The sequence below is a fragment of the Rhinopithecus roxellana genome, chromosome 12 (genome assembly GCF_007565055.1).
Source record: "Rhinopithecus roxellana isolate Shanxi Qingling chromosome 12, ASM756505v1, whole genome shotgun sequence".
Taxonomy (NCBI): domain Eukaryota; kingdom Metazoa; phylum Chordata; class Mammalia; order Primates; family Cercopithecidae; genus Rhinopithecus; species Rhinopithecus roxellana.
Window position 1 is genome coordinate 127,370,361 of NC_044560.1, and position 14,198 is coordinate 127,384,558.

At 36.5% G+C, this 14,198-nt stretch overlaps 1 protein-coding gene across 1 annotated transcript in view; it reads right to left on the reverse strand.

Moving 5' to 3' along the window:
- FAF1 (Fas associated factor 1) overlaps window positions 1-14,198 on the reverse strand; it is a 522,933-nt gene that overhangs the window by 33,243 nt on the left and 475,492 nt on the right. The window lies entirely within an intron of this gene.

Consider the following 14,198-nt stretch of genomic DNA (forward strand, 5'->3'; position numbering starts at 1 on the left):
TTATGGAGAGTGGGGAGGAAGAGACCAGAAAAAAAGCTGCTGCTTTCTAGAAATTCATAGAAAAGTCACTGCCCCATTTATTAGCCAAGCCTAATGCTTGAAAAATAGAATCATGTATTTTTCATTTTCTTAATATTAGCCCAAGAGGCAAGTAATTAAAATAAATTCCACCTTAATGACACATATTATTAAATATATAGGAAACTACACAGAAAAAGCTTTTTTTTAACTGAAGGGCTCAGATATTTGTGATCAAAGACATTCATATCAAATACCCAATTGATACCTTTCTAGGGTATGAATTAAAGCTATTAGATGCATTCAGAAAAGACACACACACACAGAAATATATTTATATGAGAAATATATTTTTCAAGTAGATGTAACTGCAGAGTTTGTAGAATACTGGATTATTATGTTTATGTCAAAATGGAATGGGGAAATTCTGTTTAGGGTGATGAAAACATTTTGGAAATAGTGGTGGTGGTTGGATAATACTGTGAATACAATTAATGCCACTGAATTGTATACTTAAGAATGGCAAGTTAGTGTATATATATTTTGCCACAATAAAAGAAAAGTTTTAAAACATGGAAAGAACTTCAAATATCAGGTTTATTGGTAGAAGAAGACCACAGTCCTAGTTCTGGCTTTGCCACTAACTCGCTATGGGATTTGGCCAAATCTTAGTCATTGATTTCTGGACCTACAGATGGACCAAACCCTTCATGTGACTTAAGCAGGTGAAGTAAACTGCTGGAAGGCCTCATGGCTAGCGTGGGCTTGAATCCAGGTTGTAGTATTACATTGTTTCACATTTGTGACATTCCATTAGGAGATTGTCTCTGAGGTCCCTAATAACACTGGAATCTATAAAAATCACTAAAACCTTTTTTGTCTAGAACCCTGAGAAAGACTTCATGTTAGAATACATGAAATTCATCTAAAGCAGTACTCTGAGGAAATTCATAGCCTTAACATTCTTATGCCATTATAAATTAAAGAATAAAAATAAGTGAATTAAGAATTAGATTTTAAAAGCTAGTGAATTGGCCGGGCGCGGTGGCTCAAGCCTGTAATCCCAGCACTTTGGGAGGCCGAGGCGGGCAGATCACAAGGTCAGGAGATTGAGACCATCCTGGCTAACATGGTGAAACCCCGTCTCTACTAAAAAATACAAAAAACTAGCCGGGCGCGGTGGCGGGCGCCTATAGTCCCAGCTACTCGGGAGGCTGAGGCAGGAGAATGGCGTGAACCCGGGAGGCGGAGCTTGCAGTGAGCTGAGATCTGGCCAGTGCACTCCAGCTTGGGTGACAGAGCGAGACTTGGTCTCAAAAAAAAAAAAAAAAAAAAAAAAAAAAAAAAAAAAAAGCTAGTGAATTATCAGTGTCTGGGAACAAAAAAATTTAAAAACTAGTGAAAAAAAAAAAAAAACCCCCAATAAAATAAGTGGAAGGAAAGCTGATAATAAAATAAAAGTATAAATAAATAATTTAGGAAAACAAGAAATATATAACTAGTCAGCTAATAAATAAGCTGGTTCTTTGGAGGTAATAAACACACAAATAAAAAGAAACAAAAATGGTAACTTACAGAGGGTAAGGGAAACAAGGTGGAAGAGGTGACAGCTGGTGTTTTCTGCATATATGCCTTTCTATTTTGACCTATGCAAATTATCTGTTAAAAAATGTTTAAAATAACCAACAGAAAAACTTGGCTCAGACACAAGTATGGATAAGAAATTAGGTAATTTGTGTCATGCAGGTGAATTTGGTTGGCTCTAATACTGAAGTATTTTTTTCAAATCATTCAAAATTTCTGCAATGTATAGAAAAAGCTAGTCTCGCCTATGACTGAGGTTATTTTCCTTCTGGAGGCACTGAATAACCACCTACCTTATAGGGGATTAGAGAGATGGGAATTATATAGGCAATACATATAAAATTTTCAGTATGGCATCTGACACATAATAGGCTTCAGTGATAGTTGCTTTTCTTATAAGGAAGAGATCTACACAGAATATCAGATCTGGAAGGGGCTGCATTTGTCAAACAGCCCAATACTCTCATTTTTTATGTGGGGAAATTGATGTCCAGAAATGGAGACAAAAGAAATATAGTTAAAAATATATTTTTGGCCGGGCGCGGTGGCTCAAGCCTGTAATCCCAGCACTTTGGGAGGCCGAGACGGGCGGATCACGAGGTCAGGAGATCGAGACCATCCTGGCTAACACGGTGAAACCCCGTCTCTACTAAAAAAAAAAAAATACAAAAAACTAGCCGGGCGAGATGGCGGGCGCCTGTAGTCCCAGCTACTCGGGAGGCTGAGGCAGGAGAATGGCGTCAACCTGGGAGGCGGAGCTTGCAGTGAGCTGAGATCCGGCCACTGCACTCCAGCCTGGGCGACAGAGCGAGACTCCGCCTCAAAAAAAAAAAAAAAAAAAATATATATATATATATATATATATTTTTTTTTTTTTTGCTTTTTTTTCAGTCACTTTTGCCCTTTTTTCTGACAGCATGAGTGGCAGTTTACCTGATATTGGTGTTCTGTGACAGCAATGAGTTTCAGCCGAATATTTCCAAATATTAAACTATTTTAGTAACATTATCATATATTAGTAACCAAATGAATGCATTAACCTGTGTATATCAAAATAAAATGCTAGTTGATATGCCAATTACAGCATTCACTATATAGTACCATAGTTATTTATTTAATGCCTGGCCTTCTTACTAGCCTGCAAGCTCCATAATGGCATGGGAGCATGTATTACTTCTTATTCCAAATATAGTGCATAGTACAAAGTAGATGCTCAATATGCACTTGGAAGGGAAGGAATAAACTGACATGCTAACTGAAATAATGTATGTGAAAGTGCTTAGTATGATTATAGGTACATAGTAGGTGTTCAATAAATGCTAAAAGAATGTGAATCTCGTAGCCTCTACTTCTAGTAACTAAGAATTAAACATTTTACTTCTCCTTTCTCTGACGTATGACTCCACCTTGCATTAACTGTTCAGATTAATTTTCCACATGTGTCCCTTAAAGGGAAACCATAAGTTGCTTTTAAGCATAAACCTCTGTGGATTAGAGTCATATACATTTTCTAAACTGTTAATGGGATCATCTATTTCTCAGTTAACAGTGGTGGTTCTTTTTTTTTCTTTTCTTTTTTTTTTGAGATGGAGTCTCGCTCTGTCACCTAGGCTGGAGTTTATCTCGGCTCTCTGCAACCTCTATCTCCCAGGTTCAAGCAATTCTCCCACCTCAGCCTCCCGAGTAGCTGGGATTACAGGCGCGTGCCACCACACCTGGCTAATTTTTGTATTTTTAGTAGCGATGGGGTTTTGCCATGCTGGCCAGGCTGGTCTCAAACTCCTGACCTCAAGTGATGCATCCGCCTAGGCCTCCCAAAGTGCTGTGATTACAGGTGTGAACCACTGTGCCCAGCCACAATGGTGGTTCTTTACAAGCATATCTTTGAGATTATAAAACATTTTTCCCAATTACAAAAATATAAATTCATTGCAAAACTAGATTAAAAGAAAAACATTAAAACTAATCTGTAGATTCACCATCAAGATAGCCATCACCAAGATTGTTTATATGCACTAATTTTTAAAATATTTTAACCATTGTTAAGTGTACAATTCAGTGGCATTAAATAAATTCACAATGTTGTACAACCATCACTACTATTTATTTCCAAAACTTTTTCATCACCCAGATACTCTTCCTTAATTTTTCAGGCATATTTTATATAAGTATATTTGAAACTTTTTTCAAAATTTGAGTCAGTGTTGTATTGAATAAAGCTTTATCCTTTCTGTTCAAAGTCATGTATTTTGTAATTGTTTTAAAGTTTTTATTAAAGTATACCATACATATGAAAAAGTGCACAAATCTTAAGTGTACAACTTGATAAAGTTTCAAAGTCAACATATCTGTAAAACCAGAATGCTGATCAAGTATCTCAGAAGCATACCCTTTCCTGGGAACTACTTCCCCTTAAAATCAGTATTCTGACTTCTGACAGTGCAGTTTAAAAATTTTTAATTAAATGCAATGTTATGGTTAGAAATATAGGTTTTGGGGTATGACAGACATGCATTCAAATCCTGGGAATTAGGTAAATCACAGTCTTTATGAATTTCAGTTTCCTCATAGAAACAGAGCCAATAACATCTTCCTCACAGCATCCTTCTATAAGATGCAGAATGTTTTTAGGTGGGCCGCCACACCACACTGCTCTTCCTTCCTCTCCATGGATAACGCCAGCTGCCTAGTCAGTTCTGATGAGAGAACCTGAATACGTTGGTTGCTGGTGCAGGATTCACACGCTAATTATGGTTCTTTTTGATGGGAGCCTCTGCTTTTAATCGGCCATCTTGGCCCTGTCCCTGATGCCACTTAGCAAATGCTGACACTTGGTCAGCACTCAGTGATAATTGCTAAGCATTGATCCTCATGCTATACGTAATACAGTAATCAACATATGACAGTTTTTGGTGCTATCATTTTTGTCACGATTATTCCTTTTCACCTACTTTAAATCAAAACTGAATGTGGTATTTCTTGGTTTTCCCTCCTCCTCTCCCTTTAATCCACCTGTCTGCTTGCTTTCTGTTTTGACATTTCCCTGCATAGTATAACAACAGATGCTACACTATTGTCTGAATTCAACCAATTATATTACAGAAGAATAAACAACAGTAGCTTATTACTCCATTCATTGTACAGACAATGTCTGCTCCTCAATGTATACAGTCTCCAGGGCTTTTCCCCAGAAAGAAAACAGACCTCATATACCCCACACCAATGGACCAACGTGGAAAACAATGAAGAGATATGAGGCAAATCAGCAACCTTAAGATTTGAATATCCAACAGTTCTACTGGCAAAAAAAGAACAAAAATATATCAGTAGTTCAGTTTCAAACATACTGGCTAAGAGCAAGGGCCTCCTGTAAGCAAACACTGTTGTAAAACAACAACATAAAGGACACCTACACTCAAACGAGTCATAGTAAACAACAGTGTTAAACTTCAGTTTGATTTGCTCAACAAATATAGTTTATTTGCATTATTTTTGATTTGCAATAAAACAAGGAAACCTGGTATAAGTTAGAAATATGAACTAATCTGGGACTCCTTTTTCTACTAAAAATATGTGACTATTAAAAGCATTCATATCTGAGGGATGAGAAATGGGGCTATTTTTTGAAGTGAAATTAGGCAGTGAAAATAGACACCCACAAAAGACTGTTGCTACACAGTTACATTTTTTAAACAGAAAGAATAATACACACAACAGTCTCTTACAATAAGAATCAAAGACTGCCTTAATTTACTTTTATACACACATAGATGTATACATAAATACATACACACACATAACCTCTAGGCTTCTATGAGTATGTACAAATAACAGTTTATAGCTGGCTGAGGCACAGTGTTAAATAGGCTAAAGCTAACATTCATTAATTCCATGAATTCTTACTGAGCATCTTCTGTGAGTCAGGCATTGTTCTAAATGATGGGAAAATAGCAGTGAACAAAATAGATAAAAAATTCTGCCTTAATGGAGCCTACATCCTAGTAGGGTAGGGATAAAGACAACAAAGACACACATAGGAAGAGACAGTATGTGCCATATAAGGACTTTTCAGTCAACAATGGACTGTATATACCATGGAGGTCTCATAAGATTATAATGGAGCTGAAAAATTCCTATTGCCTAGTATTTAGTGCACTATACTTTTAATCGTTATTTTAGGGTATACTCCTTCTACGTATTTTTTAGAAAAGTTAACCATAAAACAACCGCAGGCAGGTCCTTCAGAAGGTATTCCAGAAGAAAGCATTGTTATAAGAGATGACAGCTCCGTGTGTGTTACTGCCCCAAAGACCTTCCAGTGGACAAGATGTGAATATGGAAGACAATGATATTGACGATCTAGACCCTGTGTAGGCCTAGCCTAATGTGCATGTATCTTAGTTTTTAATAAAAAGTTTAAAAAGAAGGAAAAATTTTTAATAGAGAAAAACTTATATATAAGGATATAAAGAAAGAAAAATTTTGGACAGCTGTACAATATGTGTTTTAAGCTGTTATTACAAAATAATCAGAAAGTTAAAAAAATTAAGTTCACATAAAGTAAAAAAGTTATAGTAAGCTAAGGTTAATTCATTGCTGAAAAAAGAAAAAAAGTAAACCTAGTGTGGCCTAAGTGTATAGTGATTATAAAGTCTGCTGTAGTATAATGTCCTAGGCCTTCATATTCACTCACCACTTGCTCACTGACTCACCCAGAGCAACTTCAGTCTTGCAGGCTCCATTCATGGTAAGTACCCTATACAGGTGCACCATTTTTTATCCTTTGTACTGTACCTTTTTATCCTTTTTATTGTGCCTTTTCTATGTTTAGATATACAAACACTTACCATTGTATTACAGTTGCCTGCAGTATTCAATACAGTAACATGCTGCACAGGTTTGTAGCCTAGGAGCAACAGGTTATACCATATAGCCTAGGTGTGTAGCAGGCTATACTATCTATGTTTGTGTAAGTAATGTCTAGGATGTTCGCACATCAACGGAATTGCCAATGACACATTTCCCCATCCTTAGGTGATACAAGACTGTATATCATTTTTCACAAAGTGGTGAGTGCTATGGAGGGAGTGCAGGGAATGCTGGCAGAAGGTGGGGGGGGGGGTAAAATTTTAAATACTGTAAACCTCAGTAAGCAAAGGTCTAAAGGAAAGAGGGTGCCACATGGATATTTAGATCTAAAAGAAGTATATTATACGCTGGAGTCACAGTAAGTAACAAGGCCCAGGTGCCTGGCTTGATTGAAGAATAGCAAGGCAGCCAATATGGCTGGAATGGAATGAGCAAGGGGAGAGGGGTAGGAGTTAAAGTTACAGTGGAAATAAAAGAGAGGGTGATTAGATCATCTATGGCTTCAGGAAGGACAATTAATTATTTTCCTATTTTAAAATTAAGGTATAATTTATATACAGTAAACTCTATCCTTTCATACATTCGCATAACTACCATCACCAACAAAGAAGAGTTCTGTTACCTCTCTCCCTGTTCAAATTTTTTCATCCTAGTTCCTAACCTCTAATCTTTATTCTGACCCTAGTTTTGTCTTTTCCAGAATGTTATATAAATATAACCATAAATGTTATATGAATGACTTCCTTCACTTAGCATAAAATATTTGAGATTCATCCATATTGTTGAATATATCAGTAGTTTGTTCCTATTTATTGCTGAGTAGTGAGTAGTATTGCTTTGTGTGAAAGCAGTTTACTGTTACATTTCACTTGTGTAAATACATACCTAGGAGTGTGACTGCTGGGTCATATGGTATATATATGTTTAACTTTACAAGAAAGTTTCAAGCTAATTTCCAAAGTGGATGTACTATTTAGCATTCCCATCATTAATGTGTAAGAGTTCAGTTGCTCTTCATCTTTGCCAGTACTTGGTATTTTCCCTTTTTCTTTTAAAAAGCCTTCTAAAAGATGTACATATATTGTGGTTTTGATTTGTATCTCCCTAATGGCTAAAAATGTTGAGCATATTTTGATGCACTGTATATTTTCTTTGATTAAGTGTCTTTCAAATATTTTGCCCATTTTAATACTTGGGTTGCTTTCTTATTACTAAGCTTTGAGAGTTCTTTATGTATTCTGGACATTAGATATATGATTTTCTCCTGTCTATGGCTTGTTTTTTTTCAATTTCCTAGCAGTATTTTACAAATAGTAGAAGTTTCTAATTTTGATAAAGTCTAATTTAGATATTCGTTATTTTATAGGTTGTGTCTTTGGTATCAGATTTAAGAAATCTTTGCCTAACTCAAGGTCATGAAGATTCTCTCCAATGTTTTCTTCTGGGACTTGAATAGTTTTAGATTTTACATTTAGGTCTATTACCCATTTTGAGTTAATTTTTCCTTGTGATACAAAATATGAATTGAAGTGTTTTAAAACTGGTTTTCTATGGGATTTTTTTGGATATGAATATCCAATTGTTGCAGCATCATGTGTTGAAAAGACTATCCTTTCTCCATTGAATTGCCTTCGTATCTCTGTTGAAAATCAATTGACCATATATGTGTAGGTCTATTTCTGGACTCCACTGACTCATGGGTCCATTTTTTTGTAAACACAGCTATGTCTTGATTACAGTAAGTCTTACACTCTGGTGATGTCCAATTTTGTTTTCTTTTTCAAAACTGTTTAGACTATTCCAGTTCTATTGCTTTCTCATTTAAATTTAAGAATCAGTTTGTCAGTCTCTACAATCTTGTAGATATTTGATTAGAATTACTGTAAGAATTCAGGTTTTATTTTGAGATGTAAGCTACTGCGAGTTTTTGAAGTGATGTGATGTGACAAATGATTTCTAAAGGATTTATTAAGACTATAGGAAAGGCAAAAATGGAGACATGGAATCAAGGTGGGAGGCTACCAAAGTAATCCAGATAACAGACAATGGTGGCTTAGATGAGGGTGATAGTGGTGGAGTTAAACATTTAAATTTTGCATATATTTGCAGAGCCCACAGGTTTGCTCATTAAATATGGATGTAAATGAGAGAAGTCAAGGATAATTCCAAGGTTTCTGGCTCTAACAACTGGAAAGATTTTCCATTTATTGAGATAGGGAAGACTGTAGAAAGAGCAGGTTTGGGTGGGGAGGGTAGGATCAGTTGTGCAATTTAAAACATATTAAGTTTCTGATGTATATGAGACATCTAAGTAGACATGATGGGCCAGCAGCTAGATATTCAAGTCTGGAGTTCAGGGAAAGGAAGAAGCTGGAAATATAAATCTGGGAGTCAAACGTATAGACAATATAATATAGTCAATATAATAGTCATAATACTGGATGAGATCAACAAAGGAGTAGAATGGATCCCACATAGGGACAGTTGATTTGACCCGATTCTGCAGTCAATCTCTGCTCCTGGCAACCTGGAGAGTATGGATAGCTTACTATGATTATGACCTCATTTCTGGATAAAGTAAATAAGGCAAATGATCGTATTTCCTAAATCAAAATTCAGATAGATGACTTTTGGTTGCTTCTGGATATAAAGAACAGCCTGTACCCTGTGATTTGGACACCATGAAGCTAGAATTTCTGGTCTGTTTTAATGGTTCATGAGAACAACGGAACACTTCAAACTGAACTATTGAAGAAATTGTGGATATATAGTCTCCATAATTATAATAAGGTATATTTATGTATTGGCACCTACCTTATTGAATTGTAAAAATTCAGTAAGATAATTAATGCCTATAAAGTGATCACCACTGAGTTTAGCACATATTAATTATGCAATAGATAGTGGTGATGATGCCAATGATGATGATGACAGGGATGATTATCATTATGGCCCAGTGTGGACAAAAGCAACTTACGTAAAATAAAAATACAAATTATAAAGAGCAGTTTTACCTTAATAACCAATTTATGGTCCCAACTTCATTCTTTGAATCTGGAGTAATAAATAGAATGAATACTGGATAGAAGTTCTGGTTCTGCTTTCATCAGGCTTATGTTAGGTAAAAATTTTAAAGTAGGCTTAAAAACATCTTTCTAAAATTACTATTATTTTTATTTATTTATTTATTTATTTAAATACAGACAGGGTCTTGCCATGTTGCTCTGGCTGGCCTTGAACTCCTGGGCTCAACTGATCCTCCCACCTCAGCCTCCCAAGTAGCTGGGATTACAGGTGTGTGCCACTGTGTTTGGCTAAAAATAGGCTTTTAAATCCTGCTATGATCTTACTTTCATCCTCTGTAAAACAGTAATAATACTATCATCCTTACCAATTGTATCAGTCTGTTTGCACACTGCTATAAAGAACTACCTGAGACTGGGTGCGGTGGCTCACGCCTGTCATCCCAGCACTTTGGGAGGCCGAGGCAGGCAGATCATGAGGTCAGGAGATCAAGACCATCCTGGCTAACACGGTGAAACCCTCTCCCTACTAAAAATACAAAAAATTAGCCAGGCATGATGGCAGGTGCCTGTAATCCCAGCTACTTAGGAGGCTGAGGCAGGGGAATCACTTGAACCCAGGAGGCATAGGTTGTAGTGAGCCGAGATTGTGCTGGTGCGCCATTGCACCCCAGCCTGGGCGACAGAGTGAGACTCAGTCTCAAAAAAAAAAAAAAAAAAAAAAAGAAACAAAAACCGAAAAACAAAAAACTGACTTGAGACTGGGTAATTTATGAAGAAAAGAGGTTTTAACTGACTCACAGGCTTAACAGGAAGGATGACTGGGAGGCCTCAAGAAACTTACAATCATGGTGAAAGGTGAAGGGGAAGCAACGACCTTCTTCACATGGTGGCAGGGGAGAGAGACAGAGAGCAATGGAGGAAGTGCCACATTTTTAAACCATCAGATCTTGTGAGAACTCTATCATGAGAACAGCAAGGGGAAAGAGCACCCCATGATCCAATCACTTGCCACCAGGCCTTTCCTTCAACATGTGGGGATTACAATTTAACATGAGATTTGGGTGGGGACACGGAGCCAAACCATATTACCAATTTTGTAGAGTGGTTGTGAAGGTGAAACGAAACTCCTTGAGGGCTGGACTATGCCTTGCACCTATAGCATAATGTCCACAGCACCTGATTTAATAATTTGCACACAGAAGGAGATTAACTAAATATTTGCTAAATATTGAGTGAATAAAAGATCTGAGTCAAAAACCTTAGCTGAAAATTTCTCTGCTTAACAAAAACTCCATAGAAAAAAGTAGTACTCAGGAAGGCTTTCTTGGAGTATAGATAGTTCACACATTTCTCTAGTTACTATAAAGTCCATCCCTTAATCAGAAAAAATGTATTATTTGGGCCTTTGCAGGGATGATTTTACTATATTGTGCTTTAGCCTTATGACATTTAAAAAGTTTTAAGGCGCTGTCATACCTAACTTGCCATTGTCACAGTCAGATATAGTTGGGATTAGTATTCACCACATTGCACAGCTTACTCTTGAATAGAAATACAGGAAATGTTGCTCTAAAATCTCAGTGCTAGAAAATGTGGAAACCTTCTGAGAAACTAGCCTTTAGATCTGATGTTACGCACAAAGTAAAACTTGTAAACTATCATATTTTCCTTTGTTTTGGCCCAAGTATAGAACAGATTTTATGGTACATGTGGAACAAACGTACAGCACCCTATCACATGGATTTGGTACCTATGCTAGATTATCTGTTGTCAATGTGTTAAGTCTTATCTTTGGCATTATCTTCCTTTGTCCTTTTCCTTTATTTCTATATCTATTCTTTCTTAATCCCTTTTAATTGCATGTATTCATCACGTAAGTTTCTTGAAGCTGATTTTGGAAAGAATAAGTACATATATAAATTAATAAAATGGGGGAGATCTTTGCTGTTGTTTGTTTTTCCTTCAGAATAGCCTTTCTCCTTATTAGGGCCAATGACCAGATCAATATACTTTTCTAGATTTTTGATTTCACTCCAACAGTTATTACACAGCAAAATGAGGCTAACCATTAAGGAATTTCCCTGCAACCAAGGTGATTTGACTGTTCAATACTTCTTTTTTTCTAAAGGATCTTAGAATATTGAAGATAATCAAAACAATAAAAGTACTCTTGTTTCTCAATGTAATTATATGGGTTAGGATTTCCAGTTAGAAGACAGGTAGTGTTGCTGTGAAAAGTCAGGTGACCTGGCTTCTGATCCAGATTATGTGTTCAACCAGTTTGGTGACCATAGGTAAACCATATAATCTTTCTGGGTCTTAATTTCTTCAGAGGTTGCACAATACCAGCTTTTCCCAAACAGTGGTTTGTGATACACTAGGATGCCATGATATGTTAATTGTTGTTCCATTAAAAAAAGGGGCAAGTAAGTTTAGACAAGATTGGACTAAATGAAAATAAACCATTTCTTAATGCTGGGATTTATAAGAGCCTTTGTGACACTTGGTTGAGGGAGAACAGAGTGCATAGTATTATCCAAACTTGCATTTTATGGGAGCATATCAATAGACAAATTTAAGTAATGACTAGGTGCAAAATATAACCTGTCCTCTCTCCCACTGTACCCCAACCTCTCACATGTTAACAGCTAGAACATATATATTGAATTATGCAAAAAGGTGTTGATAGGGTCTTCTGTAAGATGATGGACTTTATCTACATTTAGAAAGAGAGAAAGTTTCAGCTCATGGTAAATTAGGTAAATCATCAGATGAAATTACATATACTGCCAAGCTCTAGATCCAGAACACTGAGTTAATTGTGTACCCTTGACATTTTGGCAAGCCAGTATGGTTGACGATATACTAATACACAGACACACACACACAAACACACACACAAACACACACAGAGCAAGAGTGTGCATGTGTGAAAAACAGCATAAAGCAGCAAGAATCCTAAACTATATTGCTTGAAATAGCTTAAAAGGATAGTGACTAATCTCTCCCTTATCTAAACTTCTGTGAAACTTGGCATATATGACTCCTATAGACACAATGATATATGGCTTTGTACTGGAATGGAGTATGAGAAAGAGCTTTATGGTCATAAAGTCCTGGATGAGAATCTCAGCTGTTCTCACTTCTGTACATGTAACTCCTCAATGAACTTCAGTTTTCTCACTTATAAAGATAAATCTCTAACCCTGTAGCTTATTTTAATGGTTAATTGATAAGCATATGTAAAGCAGCTAGCAGATTACTTAATACACAGAAGACACTCAACAAAATATTTTTTACCTTCCATTACTGATAGTCCTCAGAGTACAGAGACTAGGGTTTGTCAGGCACAATATCGTGTATATATGTGATACATACTCATAAATAAACTTTGATTTCCAAACAGTTAGGTTTCACCTATCTTTCAAGACCTGACTCCAATATTACTTCTTCTGTACATTGTCTGATTATCTCAGCTGTAAAAGATTTTTCCTTTGGCCTTGAACTCTCTAAGTATTTTGCTTTTATTTCTATGTCATTTAGCACATTTTTTCTTCATTTCCTGTTACTCCTAGACAGCCTGTATCTTCCCTCTAAGATGTAATATCTTCTGATAGGCAGAAAACATTTTATTATCCTGTTTCCCTTGCAGTGCTCAGCACAGGTCTTCTTCAAAAAACATTTGTTAAACAAGTGAAAGTGGTGGCATACTTTGACTGAGAGTAGTAACTAACAGAGTTTTCCTCAACCCCAGTTAGGGTCCTTCAGGCCTTTCCATTGCTTGTTAGATGGCTTCCTCTTTTTATAAGTGAATCTTGCCATTAATCCTACATCTAAAAAAAGTTCTGAATGTTCTTTTCTATGAAGCCAGCCTAAGAAGTCATTCGACCCTCATTCTGTTTGTGCCTACTGTACCTTAAGCATACCTCTATAATAATGTTTACATATAGTATTGTAATTCTATTTTTATAAGAGTAGGAACTCCTGGAGGGCAGGATCCATGTCTGCATCACTGTTCCCTAACAGATTTGGGGCACACAGTACATATCCCAAAAATGTTTGCAAAATGAGTGAATGAAAAATCCTCTATATTGCTATGGACATGACATGAACTCAGGGAGAAAATCTATGAAGCTAAATGAATTTCCCACATTTGGGGGCTAAAAGCAAAATGTTACAAAAGTAACTCACATTATCTTTTGGTGGGTAAAGTGAAGCCTGTGAAAGGGAGTAGAGATACAATATTTCTATTCGTAGGGTGAAAGAACATCTAGGAAGGATGAGAAATATTTGTCAACAAATATTTGTTGGCAACAAAAGGGGAAGATTATAGAAAATCATGAATCTAGTACAAGATCAAGTTTTCTAAGAGTTCCATACAACAGATCAGGAATGATTAAGGAAATGTTAGGTCTTCCATACTAAAATGAGTCTAGGAAAAGTAGAGAGAGATAAGTTGTAAGAAATATTAACAGTTTTGCAGCTGGGCGCAGTGGCTCACGCCTGTAATGCCAGCACTTTGGAAAGCCAAGGCGGGCGGATCACTTCAGGTCACGAGTTTGAGACCAGCCTGGCCAACATGGTGAAATCCTGTCTCTACTAAAAATACAAAAATTAGCCAGGCATGGTGGTGGGCGCCTGTAAACCCAGCTACTTGGGAGGCTGAGGTGGGAGAATCACTTGAACCTGGGAGGCGGAGGC